This window comes from Artemia sp. Qi Xiang Cuo, chromosome 3 (genome assembly GCF_049724085.1).
Source record: "Artemia sp. Qi Xiang Cuo chromosome 3, ASM4972408v1, whole genome shotgun sequence".
In the NCBI taxonomy this organism is placed as follows: domain Eukaryota; kingdom Metazoa; phylum Arthropoda; class Branchiopoda; order Anostraca; family Artemiidae; genus Artemia; species Artemia sp. Qi Xiang Cuo.
Genome location: NC_142796.1, coordinates 54,593,872 through 54,620,388, shown reverse-complemented (window position 1 = coordinate 54,620,388; position 26,517 = coordinate 54,593,872). Strand labels below are relative to the sequence as shown.

Below are 26,517 nucleotides of genomic sequence, written 5' to 3'. Positions count from 1 at the left end.
AAACTATGATTGGTTTTTTGTTTTCATTTCCATGGAAATAATTGAACTTTCTATCGAAGACTCCTCACAGATTCCGGTGATAATACACCCATGGGCGCCCATATGGGGGAGGGCAGGGGGGGGGCTCTTGCCCCCCCCCCTGGCTGAATGATGCTGCCTTATTTTTATATTTTTGTTCTGAGATTTCTATTATATAGCATTAAAAGTAGCAATTAGACGAAGTTTGCCCCCCCTGGAATTCAGCTTATGGGCACCCATGAATACACCCCTCGAACTCTTAATATATGGAATAAGTTCCACACTCAGGTAGGTAGTAAAAACTGTAATTAGTGTCCTATCTTTATAAAAGCTCATTTTGATTTTTTTAGTTTCGGCGCCCAAGTTACATAATAATCATTATGTAAGGTTTGTTATGTATATTTAAAAAACGAATACAAAATGATTAAAAAAACCCTTGTTTTTCTTTCAGCAGTAAAGAGCGAAATTGAAACAATTACTATAAAACTAGTATTAACTCAAACGAACATAAATATTGCTTGGCAGATTATGCAAGATATATCTACAAAACTAGCTCACATAAAGTAACACCCATTATTTTCCAATATCTGAAGAATTCTACAAACCAGAACTTTAATGAAAACTGGGCTTGCTTGAATTTTTTCTGGAGATATAGTTTGCATACTAAAAGCTATTAATACCATTACCAATGAAAGACTATAGAGGGCTTGTAAATTCACCTTTATTTTCTGTAGACTATTTGTGGAGTTTTCTGGTCCTAATGATCTTTATTTTGGTCGGTTTTGTGTTTTCAGTTTGCATTATTATCTCTTACTAAAGTAACGGCTTAAATAAGGAATAGTGAATGATTTTTTCACCACGTAAGTTAAATAAAGCTAGGTTTAATTTTATTATTACTTCGTTGACGTGGGTTCTCACTAAAATCAGGTTTTTGGTACCCAGGCCGATGCTCTTTGGGATCTAAGATCGGGGTAGCAGCTGACTACCCAGGCCGGTTCTCTTTGAGATCTAAGATCGGGGTAGTGGCTGACTCATTTTGGAACCCAAAGGTATCTAAAGCCGGGATAACAGCTTTCTAACCCCTTTGCTCTAAGAAATACAGTAACTTGGATATTAGTTCTGGCATTTTTTTATATTGGGTTCTGAGAAGTGGGGTGAAATATTGTTCTGCATTTTCTCTTGGCTAGAGCAACCACAGGTACTTTGTAGCACACGAAATTATTTTATTTTCTTATAATTTTACATTGATGGCTGTTGGGGATAGAAGAGGGATCAAGCTACTGCATAAACAAATCTTTGTTCCCTTTTGTCTTTTATTGACTTATGTTTTTCTAGTAATACTCCCAGTGATACCCATCGGATATACTATCATACTATGTAGTTTGTTATCCACATTAAGCACCAGAATTAAGAGTCAATGTACACAATCTTAGAAACCTTTAAATTTCTTGAGTACTGAAATTAGCAAGTTCTTGTCCAAGCTTTTACATCCATAGAGATCCGACCCGAGTACCGATGCATCAACTGGATTTTTACCGGCAGACGTACAACTAATTTTATCAACAAGATTTACTATTTTTAGCAATAATGATAACATGAAAAGCTTCATTTGACATTATTATTACTATTGTTATTATGACCAGACTCACCAAACTCAGTCAAGGTTCAGGCAAAAAGGCCCTCTTACCTTTAGTCCTAATCCATGGTTCAGAATATAATTTCATTTATGGGCTCCTTGCAGGCCACCCTTCACAAGCCTCGTTCTCTCTGGTCAACAGTCTCAGACGATGTCCCTACTTTAAATTTAGCCTCATTCCCTGAAACTTCGTCACGCAAACTGAGGGAGTTTGTGCGAGTCTGCGTAAGTTGTATCTTTTTACTTTTCTTTATAATACCATAAATTACAGGAACTTAGAATACTAAATAATCGAACAACGATTTAAGAAAAGAAGTTTCTCTAAAAAATTTCCAAAAATTAAAGTTAACAATGATTAATAATTTGTTTCGAATGTTAATTTTTCGGGAGATCTTGCCAAACATAATTTTCTTTGGGGAAATTCAGAGACATTTGAAGCACTGGCATAAATGTTAAATAGCTGTTACAAAGACGATTACAAGGGGGAGGGGGTTATTGGGAGGATTACAAGGGAAAAGTCAGAAATTTCAAGGTGACGGCTTTGGTGTGGGTTGGTAGTGTGGTTTTCTAGAGAAACGAGTGTTGAATAGTAGTAGAATGGTCATAATAACTCCCACCCCTCACCCCTGCTGCCACCTATAACTTTTTTTTTAACACCAAATATGGGCATAGCATCCCTAGGGAGAACACGTGGTTAATGGGGTCAATGACCTCTTTCTCCATGGTCTCTTTCTCCAGGTGTGTTTTTGGCACGCTCTCAGCGAATGTTATGATCCAGAAATAGTATTTGTTGTTGTTTCCGAGGCAAATGTCAAGGTCAATGTTGTTGTTGTTGTTGTAAGTGCACGCTCTCAGCGAATGTTATGATCCAGAAATAGTATTTGTTGTTGTTGCTCGAGCCAAATGTTATGAGTTTCCGGGAAACAGTATTTGTTATTGTTGTTCAAGCCAAATGTTATGAGTTTCCGAGGTAACAGTTAGATAACACATGACAGATGATGTCATGATTGATTGATTGACATGAAAGGGGAAATTAACTGTTGTTTCTAAGGGGAATTATTGATTTACGAAAGGGGATTTCATTTGTTGTTTCTAAAGAGAATCGTTCCCGAGCGAATGTTCTGATCTTAGCGCGCGAAAAGGTTTCTTTGTAATTTCAATGTGAGAGCACAGAGATGCCAAACAAAAGGAACTCGCTGAAATTACGTTTAGGGATTATTTGGGCGAAACCGTTTTAGCCATTTTATGGAATTATTTCGGCGAAACAGTTAGAGACATTTTAAAAGAGGATTTAAAAGATGATTTTAGAAGAGAATTTAAGGGTAAAACTCTGTGATCGTTATAATACACAAGTTCCATTTGAGCAGTGTTGTGAGGTCCTCTACCCCAAGCCCAAAGGCTTCCAATCCCCCAACCCAACCCCGAAGGAAGCCCCCGGTCCGCAAAGGTCCCCCAAGCACCCAAAGAGCCCCAGTCCCCCAAAGGCCCACCCCAGACCCCAAAGGCCCTCCCCTGGTCCTCAAAGGGCCCATCGAGCTCCAAAAAGAGCAACGGGGTCCCAAAGGCCCTCCACCGGTCCCCAAATGTCCCCCAGGCTCCCAACTGGCCCCCCGGACCCCCAAAGGTCCTCCCCGGCCCCCAAAGGTCCACCGGGCGCCCAAAGGACCAATCGGTCCACAAGTGCCCCCCAGACCCCCAAAGGGCCCCCCGGACCCCAGAGGCCCTCCCCCGGTCCCCAAAGGTCCCCCGGGACCCGAGAAGCGCCGCGGGTTAGGAAAGCGCCGCAGGATGTGCCGCAGGGATGCGCCGCGGGTCAGGAAAGTGCCGCAGAACATGCGCCGCAGGGAGGCACCGCAGGAAAGCGCCGCAGGATGCGCCGCAGGGATGTGCCACAAAAAAAGTAAACTAAAAAGTAAAAATTTCGAAATGTTATCCCCCAAACGCCCTCCTCAGACCCCCAAATGCCCTCCCCTGGTCCTCTGTGCTATACCTTGTCACAGTTACATTCTCTTAATTTTTCAAAATTCATTTTGAATTTCTTTCGGTGAAAAGCAAGAGTTTGATTTTTTCAGTTTTTGTGGTTTACCTCGTCAAACTTACATCTTCTTGATTTTTAGTAACTCATTTTTGATTTCTTTCATTGAAATGCAAGAGTTTGATTATTTCACTAGTGGTTTGTCGTGGTTTACCTTGTCACAGTTACATTCTCTTGATTTTTCAAAGTTCTTTTTGAATATCTTTCGTTGAAATGCAAGAGTTGGATTATTTCACTAGTGGTTTGTTGTGACTTACCTTGTCACAGTTACATTCTCTTGATTTTTCAAAGTTCATTTTTAATTTATTTCATTGAAATGCAAGAGTTGGAATATTTCAATAGTGTTTTTTTGTGGTTTACCTTGTCACAGTTACATTTTCTTGATTATTCAAAGTTCATTTAGTGTTTATTTCTTTGAAATGCAAGAGTTGGAATATTTCAGTAGTGTTTTGTTGTGGTTTACCTTGTCACAGATACATTTTCTTGATTTTTCAAAGTTCATTTTGGTTTTCTTTCATTAAAATGCAAGAGTTGGAATATTTCAGTTGTGTTTTGTCGTGGTTTACCTTGTCGCAGTTACGTTTGCTTGATTTTTCAAAGTTTATTTAATTTTTCTTTATTTTAAATGCAAGAGTTGGAATATTTCAGAAGCGTTTCTCGTGGTTTACCTTGTCACAATTATATTCTCTTGATTTTTCAAAGTTCATTTTGAATTTCTTTCATTGAAATGAAAGAGTAGAATTATTTCAGTAGTGTTTTGTCGTGGTTTACCATGACACAGTTACATTCAATTGATTTTTCAAAGTTCATTTTGAATTTCTCTCATTGAAATGCAAGAGTTGGAATATTTCAGTAGTGTTTTGTCGTGGTTTACCTTGTCACAGTTACATTATCTTGATTTTTCAAAGTTTATTTCGGTTTTCTTTCATTGAAATGCAAGAGTTGGAATATTTCAGTAGCGTTTTGTCGTGGTTTTCCTTGTTATAGTTACATTTTCTTGATTTTCCAAAGTTCATTTTGAATTTCTTTCGTTACAATGCAAGAGTTGGAATATTTCAGTAGTGTTTTGTCGTGGTTTACTTTGTCACAGTTACATTCTCTTGATTTTTCAAAGTTCATTTTGGATTTCTTTCGTTGAAATGCAAGTTGGAATATTTCAGTAGCGTTTTGTCGTGGTTTACCTTGTCACAGTTACATTCTCTTGATTTTTCAAAGTTCATTTTGAATTTCTTTCATTGAAATGCAAGAGTGGGATTATTACAGTAGTGTTTTGTCATGGTTTACCTTGTGAAAGTTACATTCTCTTAATTTTTCAAAGTTCATTTTGGATTTTTTTCATTGAAATGAAAGAGTTGGAATATTTTAGTAGTGTTTTGTCATGGTTTACCTTGTCACAGTTACATTTTCTTGATTTTTCAAAGTTCATTTTGGATTTCTATCGTACTTTGAAAATGAACTTTGAAAAAACAAGAAAATGTAACTGTGACAAGGTAAACCACAACAAAACACTACTGAAATATTCCAACTCTTGCATTTCAATGAAAGAAATCAAAAATGAACCTTGAAAAATTAATAGAATGTAACTGTGACAAGGTAAACCACAGCAGAACACTACTGAAATATTCCAACTCTTGCATTTCAACGAAGGAAATCGAAAATGAACTTTGAAAAATCAAGGGAATGTAACTGTGACAAGGTAAACCACGACAAAACGCTACTGAAATATTCTCACTCTTGCATTTCAATGAAAAAAATTCAAAATGAACTTTGAAAAATCAAGAGAATGTAACTGTGACAAGGTAAACCACGACAAAACACTACAGAAATATTCCAACTCTTGCATTTCAATGAAAGAAAACCGAAATGAACTTTGAAAAATCCAGAAAATGTAACTGTGACAAGGTAAACCACGACAAAACACTACTGAAATATTCCAACTTTTGCATTTCAATGAAAGAAATTCAAAATGAACTTTCAAAAATCAAGGGAATGTAACTGTGACATGGTAAACCAGGACAAAACGCTTCTGAAATATTCCAACTCTTGCATTTCAACTAAAGAAATCCAAAATGAACTTTGAAAAATCAAGCGAATGTAACTGTGACAAGGTAAAACACGACAAAACACTACTGAAATATTCCAACTCTTGCACTTCAATGAAAGAAATACAAAATGAACTTTTAAAAATCAAGAAAATGTAACTGTGACAAGGTAAACCACTACAAAACACTACTGAAATATTCAAACTCTTGCATTTCAACGAAAGAAATACTAAATGAACTTAGAAAAATCAAGAAAATGTAACTGTGAAATGGTAAACTACAACAAAACACTACTGAAATATTCCAACTCTTGCATTTCAATGAAAGAAATTCAAAATGAACTTTGAAAAATCAAGGGAATGTAACTGTGACAAGGTAAACCACGACAAAACTCTACTGAAATATTCCAACTCTTGCATTTCAACTAAAGAAATCCAAAATGAACTTTGAAAAATCATGCAAATGTAACTGTGACAAGGTAAAACACGACAAAACACTACGGAAATATTCCATCTCTTGAGGTTATACTAAATGAAACAGAAATAAAAATTGAAAAATTATGAGCATGTAACTTTGACAAAATAGAACACAACAAAACACTTCTGAAATATTCAAACTTTTGCATTTCAACGATAGAAATACAAAATAAAATTTAAAGAATAATGAAAATTAGACTCTGACACGGTAAACCACGAAAAAACACTACTGAAATATTCCAATTCTTGCATTTCAATGTAAGAAATTCCAAATGAACTTTAAAAAATCATGAGAATTTAACTGTGATAGAACAAAACATAACAAGACACTATCGAAATAATTAAGTCCATTCATTACAACGAAAGAAATTCAAAATGAACTTTGAAAAATATTTAGTATGTAACAGAAGCAAAGATAACCGCGACAAAACTCCTGAAATAAACCAACACTTGCATTTTAACGATAGAAAACCGAAATGAACTTTTGAGAAATTAAGCGAACGTAACTTTGACAAAGTAAATCATGTAAAAATATTAGTGAAGTATTCCAACTCATGCGTTTCAACGATGGAAATCTAAAATGAACTTTGAAAAATCATGAAAATGTAACTGTGACAAGGTAAACCACGACAAAACACTACTGAAATATTCAAACTCTTGCATTTCAATGTAAGAAATTCCAAATGAACTTTTAAAAATAATGAGAATGTAAATTTGACATGGTAAACCATGACAAGACAATACTGAAATATTCCAACTCTTGCATTTCGACGATTAAAATACAAAATAAAATTTGAAAAATCAAGAGAATGGTAGTTTTACCAATTAAACAATAACCAACCACTACTGAAATAATCCAACTCTTTCATTTCAACGAAAGAAATCCAAAATTAACTTTGAAAAGTCAATAGAATGTAACTGTGACAAGTTAAACCATGACAAAACACTACTGAAATAATCCCACTCTTTCATTTCAATGACAGAAATTCAAAATGAACTTTGAAAAATCAAGAGAATGTAACTGTGACAAGGTAAACCAAGACAAAACACTACTGAAATATTCCAACTCTTACATTTCAACGAAAGAAATTCAAAATGAACTTTGAAAAATCAAGAAAATGTAACTGTGACACTGTAAACCATGACAAAACACTACTTAAATATTCCGAATCTTTCATTTAAACTAAAGAAATTCAAAAGTGAAATTTAAAATTCTTTGTAAATTTATTGTTACATTTTAAAACCCGAAAAAAAACAACTTAAATATTACAACTATTGCACTTAAGATATCGAAATCCATACTGAAGAGTGAAAAATAAATAGACGGTAACTGCGATATTTTACAACACGAAAAATCGTTCCAGCCATCTTACCAATCTGGTATTTCGACGTTAGAAATACAAAATGAACTTTGAAAAATCGAGGGAATGTAACTGTGACAAGGTAAACCACTACAAAACACTACTGAAATATTCCAACTCTTGCATTTCAATGAAAGAAATCGAAAATGAACTTTGAAAAATCAAGGGAATGTAACTGTGACAAGGTAAACCACGACAAAACACTACTGAAATAATCCAACTCTTGCATTTCAATGAACGAAATACAAAATGAACTTTGAAAAATAAAGAGAATATAACTGTGACAAGGTAAACCATGAAAAAAACACTACTGAAATATTTCAACTCTTGCATTTCAACTAAAGAAATTCAAAATGAACTTTGAAAAATTAAGAGAATGTAACTGTGACAAAGTAAACTACGACAAAACACTACTGAAATATTCCAACTCTTGCATTACAATGAAAAAATTCAAAATGAACTTTGAAAAATCAAGAGAATGTTTCTGTGACAAGGTAAACCATGAAAAAACACTACTGAAATATTCCAACTCTTACATTTCAACGGAAGAAATTCAAAATTAACTTTGAAAAATTAAGAGAATATAACTGTGACAAGGTAAACCACGACAAAACACTACTGAAATATTCCAACTCTTGCATTTCAACTACAGAAATCCAAAATCAACTTAGAAAATTCAAGCAAATGTATCTGTGACAATTTAAACCACAACACAACACTTATGAAATATTTCAACTCTTTCATTTCAACGACAGAAATTCAAAAAGAACATTGAAAAATCAATAGTATGTAATTGTGACAATGTAAACCACGACAAAACACTACTGAAATATTCCAACTCTTGCACTTCAATGAAAGAAATCCAAAATGAACTTTGAAAAATCAAGAGAATGTAACTGTGACAAGGTAAACCACAACAAAACGCTACTTAAATATTCCAACTCTTGCATTTCAACGATAGAAATTCAAAATGAACTTTGAAAAATCAAGGGAATGTAACTGTGACAAGGTAAACCACAACAAAACACTACTGTAATAATCCCACTCTTGCATTTCAATGAAAGAAATTCAAAATGAACTTTGAAAAATAAAGAAAATGTAATTGTGACAAGGTAAACCATTACCAAAAGATACTGAAATAATCCAACTCTTGCATTTCAAGGCAAGAAATACAAAATGAACTTTGAAAAAACAAGAATATGTAATTGTGACAAGGTAAACCACAAAAAAACACACCTGAAATATTATAACTCTGGCATTTTAACGAAATAAATTCAAAATGAACTTTGAAAAATCAAGAGAGTGTAACTGTGACAAAGTAAACCACGACAAAACACTACTGAAATATTCCAACACTTGCATTTCGAAGAAAGAAATTCAAAATGAACTTTGAAAAATGAATATAATGTAACTGAGACAAGGGAAACCACGACAAAACATTACTGAAATATTCCAACTCTTGCTATTAAAATGAAAGAAAACCGAAATGAACTTTCAAAAATCAATAAAATGTAAATGTGACAATTTAAGCCACGACAAAACACTACTGAAATAATCCAACTCTTGCATTTCAATGAAAGAAATCCAAAATAAACTTTGAAAAATCAACAAAATTTAACTGTGACAAGGAAAAACACGACAAAACACTACTGAAACATTCCACCTCTTGCATTCCAATGAAATAAATCCTAAATAAGCCTTGAAAAATATAGAGAAAATAACTATGACATGTTAAAGCATAACCAAACACTACTGAAATATTCCAACTCTTGCATTTCAATAAAAGAAATACGAAATGAACATTGAAAAATTAATTGAATGTAATTGTGACAAGGTAAACCACAGCAGAACACTAATGAAATATTCAAACTCTTGCATTTCAATTAAGTAAATCGAAAATGAACTTTGAAAAATCAAGGGAATGTAACTGTGACAAGGTAAACCACGACAAAACTCTACTGAAATATTCTCACTCTTGCAATTCAACGAAAGAAATTCAAAATGAACTTTGAAAAATCAAGGGAATGTAACTGTGACAAGGTAAACCACGACAAAACACTACAGAAACATTCCAACTCTTGGATTTCAATGAAAGAAAACCGAAATGAAATTTGAAAAATCCAGAAAATGTAACTCTGACAAGGTAAACGACGACAAAACACTACTGAAATATTCCAACTCTTGCATTTCAATGAAAGAAATTCGAAATGAACTTTGAAAAATCAAGAAAATGTAACTGTGACATGGTAAACCACGACAAAACGCTTCTGAAATATTCCAACTCTTGCATTTCAACTAAAGAAACCCAAAATAAACTTTGAAAAATCAAGCGAATGTAACTGAGACAAGGTAAACCACAACAAAACACTACTGAAATATTCCAAATCTTGCATTTTAATGAAAGAAAACCGAAATGAACATTTAAAAACCAAGGTAATGTAAGTGTGACAAGGAAAACCACGACGACACACTACTGAAATATTCCAACTCTTGCATTTCAACGATAGAAATTCAAAATTAACTTTGAAAAATCAATAGAATGTATCTTTGACAAGGTAAACCATAACAAAACACTACTGAAATATTCCAACTCTTGCATTTCAATGAAAGAAATTCGAAATGAACTTTGAAAAATCAAGAAAATGTAACTGTGACAAGGTAAACCACAACAAAACACTACTGAAATATTCCAACTTTTGCTTTTCAATGAAAGAAATCCAAAATGAACCTTGAAAAATCAATGAGAATGTAACTGTGACAAGGTAAACCACAGCAGAACACTACTGAAATATTCCAACTCTTGCATTTCAACGAAGGAAATCGAAAATGAACTTTGAAAAATCAAGGGAATGTAACTGTGACAAGGTAAACCACGACAAAACGCTACTGAAATATTCTCACTCTTGCATTTCAATTAAAGAAATTCAAAATGAACTTTGAAAAATCAAGAGAATGTAACTGTGACAAGGTAAACCACGACAAAACACTACAGAAACATTCCAACTCTTGCATTTCAATGAAAGAAAAACAAAATGAACTTTGAAAAATCCAGAAAATGTAACTGTGACATGGTAAACCACGACAAAACGCTACTGAAATATTCCAACTCTTGCATTTCAATGAAAGAAATTCAAAATGAACTTTGAAAAATCAAGGGAATGTAACTGTGACAAGGTAAACCAGGACAAAACTCTTCTGAAATATTCCAACTCTTGCATTTCAACTAAATAAATCCAAAATGTACTTTGTGAAAAATCAAGAGAATGTAACTGTGACAAGGTAAAACACGACAAAACACTACTGAAATATTCCAACTCTTGCATTTCAATGAAAGAAAACCTAAATGAACTTTGAAAAATAAAGATAATGTAAGTGTGACAATGTAAACCACCACAAAACACTACTGAAATATTCCAACTCTTGCATTTCAAAGATAGAAATTCAAAATGAACTTTGAAAAATTAATATAATGTAACTGTGACAAGGTAAAACAGGAAAAAACACTACTGAAATATTCCAACTCTTTCCTGTCAATGAAAGAAAACCGAAATGAACTTTGAAAAATCAAGAAAATGTAACTGTGACAAGGTAAACCACAACAAAACACTACTGAAATATTCCAACTCTTGCATTTCAACGAAAGAAATTCAAAATGAACTTTGAAAAATCATGAAAATGTAACTGTGACAAGGTAAACCACGACAAAACACTACTGAAATATTCCAACTCTTGCATTTCAATGGAAGAAATTCCAAATGAACTTTGAAAAATCATGAAAATGTAACTGTGACAAGGTAAACCACGACAAAACACTACTGAAATATTCCAACTCTTGCATTTCAACGATAGAAATTAAAAATGAACTTTGAAAAATCAAGATAATGTAACTGTGACAAGGTAAACCATGACAAAACACTACTGAAATATTCCAACTCTTGCATTTCAACGATAGAAATTCAAAATGAACTTTGAAAAATTAAGAGAATGTAACTGTGACAAGGTAAACCATGACAAAACACTACTGTAATAATCCCACTCTTGCATTTCAATGATAGAATTTCAAAATGCACTATGAAAAATCAAGAGAAAATAACTTTGAAACAGTAAACAATGACAAAACGCTACTGAATTATTCCAAATCTCTCATTTCAACGAAATTAATCCCAAATAAAATTTGAAATATCAAGATAAAGTCACTGAATCAAAGAACACCATGACCAAAATGTACTGAAATATTACAACTCTTGCATTTGAAAGAAAGAAATACAAAATGAACTTTGAAAAATCAAGAAAATGTAACTATGACAAGGAAAACCACGACAAAAAACTACTGAAATATTCCAACTCTTGCATTTAAATGAAAGAAAAACGAAATGAACTTTTAAAAATAAATAGAATTTAACTGTGACAAGTTGGACCACGACAAAACACTACTGAAATATTCCAACTCTTGCATTTCAATGAGAGAAATCCAAAATGAACTTTGAAAAATCAAGGAAATGTAACTGTGTCATGGTAAACCACGACAAAACACTACTGAAATAATCCCAAGCTTGCATTTCAATGAAAGAAATTCAAAATGAACTTTGAAAAATCAAGAGAATATAACTGTGACAAGGTAAACCACGACAAAACGCTTCTGAAATATTCCAACTCTTGCACTTCAACTTAAGAAACCCAAAATAAACTTTGAAAAATCAAGAGAATGTAACTGCGACAAGGTATACCACGACAAAACACAACTGAAATATTCCAACTCTTGCATTTTAATGAAAGAAAACCGAAATGAACTTTGAAAAATCAAGAAAATGTAACTGTGACAAGGTAAACCACAACAAAACACTACTGAAATATTCCAACTCTAGCATTTCAACGAAAGAAATTCAAAATGAACTTTGAAAAATCAAGAAAATGTAACTGTGACAAGGTAAACCACGACAAAACACTACTGAAATATTCCAACTCTTGCATTTCAATGAAATAAATTAAAAATTAACTTTGAAAAAACAAGAGAATGTAACTGTGACAAGGTAAGCCGCAACAAACCACTAGTGAAATAATCCAACTCTTGCATTTCAACGAAAGAAATTCAAAATGAACTTTGAGAAATCAAGAGTGTAACTGTGACAAGGTAAGCCGCAACAAACCACTACTGAAATAATCAAACTTTTGTATTTCAATGATATAACTTCAAAATGAAATTCGAAAAATCAATAGAATGTATTTTTGACGAGGTAAACCACAAAAACCGAAATAATAAAACTCTTGCATTTCAACGATAGAAATTCTAAATGAACTTTGAAATATGAAGAGAATGTAACTATGACAAGGTATAGCACAGAGGACCAGGGGAGGGCCTTTGGGGGTCTGAGGAGGGCGTTTGGGGGATAACATTTCGAAATTTTTACTTTTTAGTTTACTTTTTTTTGTGGCGCATCCCTGCGGCGCATCCTGCGGCGCTTTCCTGCGGTGCCTCCCTGCGGCGCATCTCTTGCGGCGCTTTCCTGACCCGCGGCACATCCTGCGGCGCTTTCCTGACCTGCGGCGCTTCTCGGGTCCCGGGGGACCTTTGGGGACCGGGGGAGGGCCTCTGGGGTCCGGGGGGCAAGGAATGTAACTGTGACAAGTTAAAACATAACAAAACACTACTGAAATATCCCAAATCTTGCATTTCAATGAAAGAAAACCGAAATGAACTTTGAAAAATTAAGAAAATGTAACTGTGACAAGGTAAAGCACAACAAAACACTACTGAAATAATCCAACTCTAGCATTTCAACGAAAGAAATTCAAAATGAACTTTGAAAAATCAAGACAATGTAACTGTGACAAGGTAAACCACGAAAAAACACTACTGAAATATTCCAGCTCTTGCATTTCAATGTAAGAAATTCCAAAAAAACTTTGAAAAATCATGAAAATGTCACTGTGACAAGGTAAACCACGACAAAACACTACTGAAATATTCCAACTCTTGCATTTCAACGATAGAAATTCAAAATGAACTTTGAAAAATTAAGAGAATGTAACTGTGACAAGGTAAACCACGACAAAACGCTACTGAAATATTCTCACTCTTGCATTTCAATGAAAGAAATTCAAAATGAACTTTGAAAAATCAAGAGAATGTAACTGTGACAAGGTAAACCACGACAAAACACTACAGAAATATTCCAACTCTTGCATTTCAATGAAAGAAAACCGAAATAAACTTTGAAAAATCAAGAAAATATATCTCTGACACGGTAAACCACAACAAAACACTACTGAAATATTCCAACTCTTTCATTTCAAAGTAAGAAAAACTAAATGAACATTTAAAAATCAAGAAAATTTAACGGTGACAAGGTAAACCACGACGAAACACTACAGAAATATTCCAACCCTTGCATTTCAATGAAAGAAAACCGAAATGAACTTTGAAAAATCCAAAAAATGTAACTGTGACAAGGTAAACTACGAAAAAACACTACTGAAATATTCCAACTATTGCCTTTCATCAAAATAAAAGAGAAATGAAATTTGGAAAATCAAGTGAATGTAACTGTGACATGGTAAACCACGACAAAACGATTCTGAAATATTCCAACTCTTGCATTTCAACTAAAGAAATCCAAAATAAACTTTGAAAAATCCTGAAAATGTAACTGTGACAAGGTAAACCACGACAAAACACTACTGAAATATTCCATCTCTTGCATTTCAATGAAAGAAAAACGAAATGAACTTTGAAAAATAAAGAAAATGTAACTGTGACAAGGTAAACCACAACAAAACTCTACTGAAATATTCCATCTTTTGCATTTCAACGAAAGAAATTCAAAATGAACTTTGAAAAATCATGAAAATGTAACTGTGACAATGTAAACCACGACAAAACACTACTGAAATATTCCAACTCTTGCATTTCAATGGAAGAAATTCCAAATGAACTTTGAAAAATCATGAAAATGTAACTGTGACAAGGTAAACCACGACAAAACACTACTGAAATATTCCAACTCTTGCATTTCAACGATAGAAATTCAAAATGAACTTTGAAAAATTAAGATAATGTAAATATGACAGGCTAAAGCACGACAAAACACTACTGAAATATTCCAACTCTTGCATTTCACCGATAGAAATTCAAAATGAACTTTGAAAAATTAAGAGAATGTAACTGTGACAAGGTAAAGCACTGAGGACCAGGGGAGGGCATTTGGGGGTCTGAGGAGGGCGTTTGGGGGATAACATTTCGAAATTTTTACTTTTTGGTTTACTTTTTTTTGTGGCACATCCCTGCGGCGCATCCTGCGGCACTTTCCTGCGGTGCCTCCCTGCGGCGCATCTCTTGCGGCGCTTTCCTGACCCGCGGCACATCCTGCGGCGCTTTCCTGACCGGCGGCGCTTCTCGGGTCCCGGGGGACCTTTGGGGACCGGGGGAGGGCCTCTGGGGTCGGGGGGGGCCGTTGGGGGTCTGGGGGGCACTGGAGGACCGATTGGTCGTTGGGGCGCCCGGTGGACCGGTGGGAGCCGGAGGAGGGCCTTGGGGGGTCCGGGGGGCCAGTTGGGAGCCTGGGGGACATTTGGGGACCGGTGGAGGGCCTTTGGGACCCCGTTGGTCTTTTTGGAGCTCGATGGGCCTTTTGAGGACCAGGGGAGGGCCTTTGGGGTCTGGGGTGGGCCTTTGGGGGACTGGGGCTCTTTGGGAGCTTGGGGGACCTTTGAGGACCAGGGGCTTCCTTCGGGGTTGGGTAGGGGGATTGGAAGCCTTTGGGCTTGGGGTAGAGGACCTCACAACACTGCTCAAATGGAACTTGTGTATTATAACGACCACAGAGTTTCACCCTCAAATTCTCTTCTAAAAACATCTTTTAAATCATCTTTTAAAATGTCTCTAACTGTTTCGCCGAAATAATCCCATAAAATGGCTAAAACGGTTTCGCCCAAATAATCCCTAAACGTAATTTCAGCGTGTTCCTTTTGTTTGGCATCCCTGTGCTCTCACATTGAAATTACAAAGAAACCTTTTCGCGCGCTAAGATCAGAACATTCGCTCGGGAACGATTCTCTTTAGAAACAACAAATGAAATCCCCTTTCGTAAATCAATAATTCCCCTTAGAAACAACAATTAATTTCCCCTTTCATGTCAATCAATCAATCATGACATCATCTGTCATGTGTTATCTAACTGTTACCTCGGAAACTCATAACATTTGGCTTGAACAACAATAACAAATACTGTTTCCCGGAAACTCTTAGCACTTGGCTCAAACAACAACAACAAATACTATTTCTGGATCATAACATTCGCTGAGAGCGTGCACTTACAACAACAACAACAACATTGACCTTGAGATTTGCATCGAGCTTACAACAACAACAAATACTATTTCTGGATCATAATAGTCGCCGAGAGCGTACCAAAAATACACCTGGAGAAAGAGACCATGGAGAAAGAGGTCATTGACCCCATTAACCACGTGTTCTCCCTAGGGAGGCTATGCCCATATTTGGTGTTAAAAAAAAGTTATAGGTGGCAGCAGGGGTGAGGGGTGGGAGTTATTATGACCATTCTACTAATAGTAACTCACAGTTTTACGGCAATGTCATCTCTACTTTCATCAAACAGTCCGAGGTGGGAAACTCTAAGTAAGGGGCGCGGCGGACGAATCGTAGCTGAAACCCTAAAAAAAGAGCTTTGATAACAGTAAATACATTTTAAAAGACTTGTATTTTGTTGGTAATTCTGAATGTTAAGATTCATTAGGATTAAAGCTACCCATCAAGAGCTATGTACCTAAAAATATTTTCTCTGTTTTCAAAGAAGAGGAAAAAGAATAAACAATATGATTGATTTTGATGGTAATAAACCATCAAATTCAGCATATTAGAAAACCCAGTTGAAGACAAAGTGACGTCTTCTGCCATTTAGTGGTACAAAACAGCAATTTTTTTTATTTGTTTTCTTTACTCAGGGGTGAATGCATCGAAGTAATGATCCCAGAAAATCAAGAAAAGAATCTTCGGAACAGAAATCATAAATTTTTAGGAACCTTTTTCAGGAACAAGAATGAGTACTCCATGGCAAAGTGGCATTATCTGCCATTTTTGGGTACAAAACAACATTTTTTTCCTTTGTTTTCTTTCCCTATGAGTGATCCTGTCGAAACATTGATCCTAGAAAAAATCAAGAAAAAATCATTGGAACAGAAATTATTTGATTGATTGATTTTTGATTTTGATTGATTGATTTTGATGAAAATACACCATCAAATTCAGCATATTAGAAAACCCAGGTGAAGACAAAGTGACGTCTTCGGCCATTTTGTGGTGCAAAACAGCAATTTTTTTTTATTGTTTTCTTTACCCAGGGGTGAATGCATCGAAGTAATGATCCCAGAAAATCAAGAAAAGAATCTTCGGAACAGAAATTATAAATTTTTAGGAACCCTTTTCAGTAACAAGAATGAGTACTCCATGGCAAAGTGGCATTATCTGCCATTTTGGGGTGCAAAACAACATTTTTTTTCCTTTGTTTTGTTTTCCCTATGAGTGATCCTTATCATTGATCCTAGAAAAAATCAAGAAAAAAATCATTGGAACAGAAATTATTTGATTGATTGATTTTTGATTTTGAATGATTGATTTTGATGAAAAAACAAAATCAAATTCAGCATATTAGAAAACCCAGGTGAAGACAAAGTGACGTCTTCGGCCATTTTGTGGTGCAAAACAGCAATTGTTTTTATTTGTTTTCTTTACCCAGGGGTGAATGCATCGAAGTAATGATCCCAGAAAATCAAGAAAAGAATCTTCGGAACAGAAATTATAAATTTTTAGGAACCCTTTTCAGTAACAAGAATGAGTACTCCATGGCAAAGTGGCATTATCTGCCATTTTGGGGTGCAAAACAACATTTTTTTCCTTTGTTTTCTTTCCCTATGAGTGATCCTGTCGAATCATTGATCCTAGAAAAAATCAAGAAAAAAAATCATTGGAACAGAAATTATTTGATTGATTGATTTTTGATTTTGATTGATTGATTTTGATGAAAATACACCATCAAATTCAGCATATTAGAAAATCCAGGTGAAGACAAAGTGACGTCTTCGGCCATTTTGTGGTGCAAAACAGCAATTGTTTTTATTTGTTTTCTTTACCCAGGGGTGAATGCATCGAAGTAATGATCCCAGAAAATCAAGAAAAGAATCTTCGGAACAGAAATTATAAATTTTTAGGAACCTTTTTCAGTAACAAGAATGAGTACTCCATGGCAAAGTGACATTATCTGCCATTTTGGGGTGCAAAACAACATTTTTTTCCTTTGTTTTCTTTCCCTATGAGTGATCCTGTCGAATCATTGATCCTAGAAAAAATCAAGAGAAAAATCATTGGAACATAAATTATTTGATTGATTGATTTTTGATTTTGATTGATTGATTTTGATGAAAATACACCATCAAATTCAGCATATTAGAAAACCCAGGTGAAGACAAAGTGACGTCTTCGGCCATTTTGTGGTGCAAAACAGCAATTTTTGTTTTATTTGTTTTCTTTACCCAGGGGTGAATGCATCGAAGTAATGATCCCAGAAAATCAAGAAAAGAATCTTCGGAACAGAAATTATAAATTTTTAGGAACCCTTTTCAGTAACAAGAATGATTACTCCATGGCAAAGTGACATTATCTGCCATTTTGGGGTGCAAAACAACATTTTTTTCCTTTGTTTTCTTTCCCTATGAGTGATCCTGTCGAATCATTGATCCTAGAAAAAATCAAGAAAAAAATCCTTGGAACAGAAATTATTTGATTGATTGATTTTTGATTTTGATTGATTGATTTTGATGAAAATACACCATCAAATTCAGCATATTAGAAAACCCAGGTGAAGACAAAGTGACGTCTTCGGCCATTTTGTGGTGCAAAACAGCAATTGTTTTTATTTGTTTTCTTTACCCAGGGGTGAATGCATCGAAGTAATGATCCCAGAAAATCAAGAAAAGAATCTTCGGAACAGAAATTATAAATTTTTAGGAACCTTTTTCAGTAACAAGAATGAGTACTCCATGGCAAAGTGACATTATCTGCCATTTTGGGGTGCAAAACAACATTTTTTTCCTTTGTTTTCTTTCCCTATGAGTGATCCTGTCGAATCATTGATCCTAGAAAAAATCAAGAGAAAAATCATTGGAACATAAATTATTTGATTGATTGATTTTTGATTTTGATTGATTGATTTTGATGAAAATACACCATCAAATTCAGCATATTAGAAAACCCAGGTGAAGACAAAGTGACGTCTTCGGCCATTTTGTGGTGCAAAACAGCAATTTTTGTTTTATTTGTTTTCTTTGCCCAGGGGTGAATGCATCGAAGTAATGATCCCAGAAAATCAAGAAAAGAATCTTCGGAACAGAAATTATAAATTTTTAGGAACCTTTTTCAGGAACAAGAATGAGTACTCCATGGCAAAGTGGCATTATCTGCCATTTTGGGGTGCAAAACAACATTTTTCCCCTTTGTTTTCTTTCCCTATGAGTGATCCTGTCGAATCATTAATCCTAGAAAAAATCAAGAAAAAAATCATTGGAACAGAAATTATTTGATTGATTGATTTTGATGAAAATACACCATCAAACTCAGCATATTAGAAAACCCAGGTGAAGACAAAGTGACGTCTTCGGCCATTTTGTGGTGCAAAACAATATTATTTTTTCTTTGTTTTTCTTTCTTTTCCAAGGGGTGAATGCATTGAAACAATGATCCTAAGAAAGTCAGGAAAAGAATCATTTGAACATAAATTAAAATTTCAAGGAACCATCTTAAGTAGCAAGAAAGATTGTTCCATGGCAAAGTGGCATTTTCTGCCATTTTGGGGTACAAAACAACATCTTTCCTTTGTTTTCTTTCCCCATGAGTGATCCCGTCGAATCATTGATCCTAGAAAAATCAAGAAAAGAATAATTGGAACAGAAATTAAACTTTCAAGGAACCTTCTTAAGCAGCAAGAAAGATTGTTCCATGGCAAAATGGCGTTTTCTGCCATTTTATGGTGCAAAACAACATTTTTTCGTTGTTTTTTTTTTCTCAGGGGTGAATACATCGAAGTAATGATCCCAGAAAATCAAGAAAAGAATCATTGGAACAGAAATTGTAAATTTTAGGAAGCTTTTTAAGTAACAAGAAAGATCGTTCCACGACAAAGTGATGTCTTCTCCTTTTTTGGTACAAAACAATATTATTTTTTCTTTGTTTTCTTTTATTTTCCCAGGGGTGAATGCATCGAAGCAATAATCCTAGAAATCAAGAAATCAATCATTGGAACATAAATTAAAATTTCAAAGAAGCTTCTTAAGTAGCAAGAAGGATTGTTCCATGGCAAAGTGGCGTTTTTTGCCATTTTGGGATGCAAAACAACATTTTTCCTTTATTTTTTTCCCCTAGGAGAGATTCAATCGAATCGTTGATTTTAGAAAATTCAAGAAAAGAATCACTGGGACAGAAACTAAAATTTTTAGGAACCTTTCTAAGTAACAAGATAGATTATTCGGAATAAAGTGGTGTTTTCTGTCATTTTGGGTTGTGAAACAATAATTTTGGCTCAAGGGGTGCCAGGATTCGTCGAGTGAAAATCTTGAAATAGTTAATTTATTTATAATTATCGGAATAATTATATTAATTTTTCCAGCTTTAGTGGCAAAAATGCCGCATGGGGGCGCATTTTTCCTAGAGATACACGGTGGTATTTTTAGGGGGTTAATTGGATAGTGTTTTTTCGGGGGTGGGGTAAAAAGAATCAAGATTGTAAATAATAATTTAAGACCGCATTGGCTGTGCATGACGAAAGAAAACTGTGAAGAAGGAAAAATGTGGATATTTCCAGACAGTCAAAAAAGGAGGATGAATTTGCTGGTATTTTCGGTCGAGACCTCCACTCGGCCGTCCTCAGTGCACCAAAGTAAATAAAGAGTAAGAAATATACGAATAAAAGGCCTAAGAAAAAAGAATGCAAACAAAATGAGCCTAAAAAACGCTATATGTAAAAGAGGCTCTCTCTAGGCAACGGTGAAAGGGTAACTTCTTACTCTGTATATACTTTTGTGCGCTGAGGACGTCGAGTGGAGGTTTTGACCGAAATATCTGCATATGTATCCTTCTTTTTTTTTAACTTAATGGAAGCGAAAAGTGAACTTTGTTCACTTTTCACTACCCTCGGTTTTTCTTAACAATTTTTTTAATTTTACTAAAAACTATGTTGTCCTACCACTGTTATTAATGTTTCGCGGATCCTAGGGACTAATGTTGGTAGAGAAGGGGATCCCCTTACTCTCTTATACTCATGTAAGTTATAATAGGAGAAGCACAATACAAATTTCTCCGAATTTATTAAGGATTATTTAAGTAAAAAAAAAAAAAAAAAAAAAAAAAACATTAATTGCTTTTAATGACAATGATTAATAATTTGATTTTAAATTTAATCGATTTTTAACTCAAGTTGATTAGATAGGAGACTTAAGTGAGCTTCAGGCACTAGGTCATTTTTGCTATACGAAGCGTCTCGCTATTCAGTTATTAAATAATAAAAAAAACAAGTTTTTTTAAACTGAAAGTAAGGAGCGACACTAAAACTTAAAACGAACAAAAATTATTCCGTATATGAAAGGGGCTGTCCCCTCCTCAACGCCTCGCTCTTTACACTAAAGTTTTTTACTGTTTTAAAAAATAAAGTTGTGAGACAGAATCAAACTTTAGCGTAAAGAGCGAGGCGTTGAGGAGGGGACAGCTCCTTTCTTATACGGAATAATTTCTGTTCGTTTTAAGTTTTAATGTCGCTCCTTACTTTCAGTTTAAAAAACTTGTTTTTTTTAAATTTAATTTCTGATCGTCTTTTAGTTAATGCAGCTTTTATTTTGGCTCACCGTCATTGAATAAGTAAACAAAATTTGCATAAAAATTTTACTGTTCTTTTGCTAAATGGCTGTCTCTAAATTTGGTTCTGACGTAATTTACAAATTAACTTACGTAACGAACTTCTATATTCGTGTATTTTTCTTCTGGCAAAAAATACAAAGTTGCAGATTTTTGCAGATGTGAGCTTGAAGCCTATGTTATAGGGTTTTCTGATACGCTGAATCTGACGGTGTGATTTTCATTCAAATTCTTTCCCTTTTAGGGGATGTTTCCCCCCTCTTTAAAAAATCAGGTAAATTTTCTCAGGCTCGTAGCCTTTGATGAGTAATACTAAACTTAATAAAATTCATATATTTAGAATCAGCATTATAAGCCCATTCTTTCGATACATTTATTGACATCATAGTTCCGTTTTTAAAAGTTTCGATTACTATTGAGCCGTATCGCTTGTTTTTTTGTTGTTGTTTTTTTTTATTACGTATATGTTATTACGTATATGATGGGGTTCTCCCCTTAGTCAATACCACGCTCTTTACGTTAAAAGTTAAAAAAAAAAATAATTCACAAACCCCTGAATCACAAAGGCCGTTTAAATAGAACAGATAACTCTTTTAAAAGCACTAAAAAAAAAATTTTTGCGTAAACAGCGAGGTATTGACTTGGGGGAGAACCCCCTCATATACGTAATAATTTCTATTCATTTTAAGTTCTAAGGTTTCTCCTTAGTTTCAGCTGAAAAAAACTTTTTTTTTTATTTAATTTCTGATAGTTTTTTAAATAATGCTTGGAAATCCGGCGCCCCCTTCATAGAAATGTCCCTTACCCCAAAGAATCATCCTCCACGGAAATATTCTCCCGAGTACCCCTCTCCTCGAGCCCCCCCCCCCACCAGAAAAAAATTCTTCCGGAAAATGTCTGTATACTTCCCAATAACCAATACAATATGTAAGCAATGGGCAAAGTTCATAAATTGCAGCCCTTCCCCTGGGAACTGTGGGGGATTAAGGCATCGTAAAATAAATATTTATTAGATTTTCGACTATGCTGAACAAAAAGGCTCTCAAAATTTGAATTGGGTAACTTTGAGAAAAAAATTAGCGTGGGAGGGGGTCTAGTTGCCCTCCATTTTTTTTTGGTCACTTAAAAAGGGCACTAGAAATTTTAATTTCCGTTCCAATGAGCCCTCTTACGATATTCTAGGAGCACTGGGTAAAAACGATTACCCCTGGAAAAAAAAAACAAACAAGCACCCGTGATCTTTCTTCTGGCAAAAAATGCAAAATTCCACATTTTTGTAGATAGGATCGGGAAACCTCTACAAAAGGGGTTCTCTGATACGCTGAATATGATGGTGTGATTTTCATTAAGGTTCTATAACTTTTAGGGGGTATTTCCCCCTTTTTTCAAAAATCAGCCAAATTTTTTCAGGCGCATAACTTTTGATGGGTAAAATTAAACTTCATGAAACTTATATATTTGAAATCAGAACTAAAGCTGATTCTTTTGATGTATCTATTGTGTAAACTTTCTGTGTTTACCTCTCTGTGAATTATCTACTTCTCTGTAAAGTGAGACTTCTTCTCTTTGGGGCCTTGTGGTAGCGTTGGCCTATTATCTGGGTTCTACCGGTGGAGGATGTTTAGAATCTATAGCCATCACATAGTGTATGTTTAGAGTATAAAATGTTTATTTGTACATATAATACAGTGAATGTACACATGGCGAGGACAGATACAGAATTAGAACTGACTCAAATAATCTAAATTGGTAACTTATATTCAGCACAATATGCAGATACACATCCGGGCATTTGACAGAACTGTTCCACCTTAATCTGTCAACTTCCAGGAATTAAAGCAAATATTCAGAATTAATTTAGTTATCGAGGAAATGGGATTTTAACTAGGAAATGAACCTTTTGACATATACTTAGAATTTTAATTATTGGTTTTAACAAAGAAAAACCTATTTCCAAAGTTTACAGATTTTCCCCGGGGTTTTCAAAATCTTTTTTTTTTCAAAAATAAAACGATTTTCTATCCTCAAACAAAGGTACACTTAACAAGAACATAAAATAAAATACTGACACTAAAACTGAATCAACAAGACACAAGAAAATATTTTCCCAATTGGCACTTTCATTTCACTTTATATTGTCATGCTAAGTTCGCATAAAATTCGCATAGCTACACTTAATATGAAAATTTACACAGCGTCAGAATATCTTTTAAAAGATTTTAAATTTGAACAGAACGCTTAAACAAAAATAATAATCTTCAACAGAAACACAATGAGATTTTCTTTTACTTTTCTGTTACTAAAGCTTTAATTCATTTTTTTTTCAAATTATTCGGTTCCTTTACTATTTATAAGATATCAAAAAGAAGGAAATACATCATTTGAGAAAGGTTGTCACACAGCTTTCACCTGTCATTTGTATCTTTTATATTTTTCCTATTTCAAAGACAGAATTTCTCCTGTCCAGTTAATCAGCGTAAAAACTAGCTACATCCTCATTTTGACTTAACATCAATTCCTAACACCGTTTATACTGCAATAACATACTAATCTCTGCAATCATCTTACTCTACTTATCTCTATAATTGTTTCAATACTCTCTATAATAAGCTATCCTCAAACTATGTCCCCTTCTCGAAAAACTGGTTGTTCTACAGCGTTTTTATTATATTGTACTCTTTGAGATTTTCTCTGTTTTCCTATCATGAGCCAGTTTTATTGCCGAATCTACTAGGACACTTGGCAATACTATTTTAGCTGTTCTAGGATACCCTTTGTCCTTGCCAACGCCTCATAGCGGATAACAATAAAGAACACCTTGCTTCAGAAGCAGGCCGTCAAAAATTTTCAACAGCCAAGACACAAAACTGTTATCTGTCACTCCCCCTGGCACGGAACTCTTGTCCGCCCTGTCGACTTCTGGCACGGAACTCTTTTCCGACCTGTCGACTTCTGGCACGGAACTCTTTTCCGCCCTGTCGACTATTTTTCTCTCTGGCACGGAACTCTTTTCATGGCACAGTTAACAGCTGACACCTTTTCTAGTTTAGATAATTTCTAAGACCACACTGCCTTTCCATGACGATGAATAAAACGTTCATATTGTGACTGTGATAAATTTCAAGAAAAATACAAGATATTTCGATCACTACATATGCGGCTGAAATATCTAGTATTTTTTGTGAAATTATCGCTGTCTATTAAAAGGATCTATCCGTATTTAAACTTCTGATTTATCGAATGTTTATAGTTAAGGTGGACGGGGGGGGGGGGAATCCTGAAAAAAAAATCCAGAAAAGGATGCAAAAAAAAAGAACTGTACCATTCGATTCCTCATTGTCCCAGTTGCACCCCATTCCTCCTTATTCTGTTTTCTATTTATAAAGATGTTTAACATCGCTAATACATTGCTTTATACCTTTACTCCAAAATCCGATCTTTTGAGCTTCGTCTATACATTTTTTTCTTCTTTTTTTATAGTGTAAGGTCAATGCATATTAATGACTTGTGCTGTAAGGGTTGACCTTTATTTGGTTCTTAGTTTTTGGTAGTAATAGCTATTCAGTAAAAAGGGCAGCATTTTCCTCAAACAAGCTTCAATACAATTATGAATAGCTTTAAGGTGTGCCTAATATCCAATACTTTCTTTAAATTCCAGGATAGGCCTTTGCCTGATAAAGATCGCAAAATAAAGTTGTGAAATTAGCCCTGACTAAACATAGAAGTGCTCAAAATAGATGATAAATGTTTAAGAAAATTCCGGACTGAAATCTGTAATACGTGTAAATATGTGATCTTACAGAGCAAACTTCGTACGTAAATTAGGCAGTGTCAAGCCGATTCGAGCCTTACGCAGAATTTCATGTTACGTATGCTCTTCGGAAAAGTCAATTTTGTAGCAACAAATGGAATTTCTGGATGATTAAACTAATAAATTTTGAATATAATTTAATAAACACTAATAGAAAGTTCTTGACGCTTGATCAGAGCTTGAATTGTCATCTTGATTCTACAATTAATTACTTGTGGCTTGCTTATGATGATTGGGATGATTTTAGATGATGATTATGACGCTTTTATGGATTTTCACATGTTTCGGAAGTGGCTTAATCCCCATAGTTGTATTTAGTGGACCATTTGTTTATTATGGATTCCGAGAAATCTTTGTGATAGAAGATGAACTGTAGATATATTATATTGCATTTTGTTTCATTTCTATAAATGTATTTTTCAGGTTTTTCAATTCTTTTTTTTATTTCAGGCATTAGCGACGATTATTTTCAACTGCCTCTACAGCTTCTAGTCATCCAAGCTTATAGACGTATAAGAAAACTTCTATCTTTCGTATCGAAAGATTACTTTTTTATATATAATGACGCAGATACATGAAAACTATTTTTTTAAGCAGATAATTATTTTTATAAATAAATTTTGATATTCTACAATTATGCTGAAGGTTCTACAGAGTATATGTTAAACTAGTGAGAAGGAGATATTGACTATGGTACTTTGGTTGATGCGTGAAAGCTCTCTTTTTTTCTACTATAAAACCAAGAAATTGATTTACATCAACCAGTTCTAGTGGGAATACCACCACAGGGCTATTGACAGTGTATGTCTATACAAATCTTTGAATTAGCAGACTAGCCAACCAGTATTTTTAGCCTAGGAGTCCAGCTGGAAATAAGGAGACATATTAAGAAAACAGTTTTTACTATATAATATGCAGAATAATACTAGTTAACATATTCTGCAGGGGGAGAGCCTTCATATTCACTTCTTTCCTTGTTTTTCCAGTTTTTCTAAGAAATTCATAAATTTCTCAGGACCTATATATTCACAAAATATATACCCCATCTCCCTAATGTGCAAATATATACCTAGAATTGCATCCTCAATCTAAATATAACATCCATTTGCATCACAAATGAACTTTTCTCCCATATTAGCCATATGGTTCATGTCCGTTCTAGTGACAAAAGCTTGGATAACGACGTACTGCCAACTACCAGTAGATTAATGACTTCTGCGACT

At 34.4% G+C, this 26,517-nt stretch overlaps 1 long non-coding RNA gene across 1 annotated transcript in view; it reads left to right on the top strand.

Moving 5' to 3' along the window:
- LOC148954290 (uncharacterized) overlaps positions 1-25,925 on the top strand; it is a 34,729-nt gene extending 8,804 nt beyond the window's left edge. Inside the window, exons 2-3 of the long non-coding RNA XR_016141571.1 lie at positions 1,760-1,879; positions 25,745-25,925. This is a non-coding gene — a long non-coding RNA (uncharacterized LOC148954290). The remainder of the gene's footprint in view (positions 1-1,759; positions 1,880-25,744) is intronic.
- The last annotated feature ends 592 nt before the right edge of the window (positions 25,926-26,517 follow it).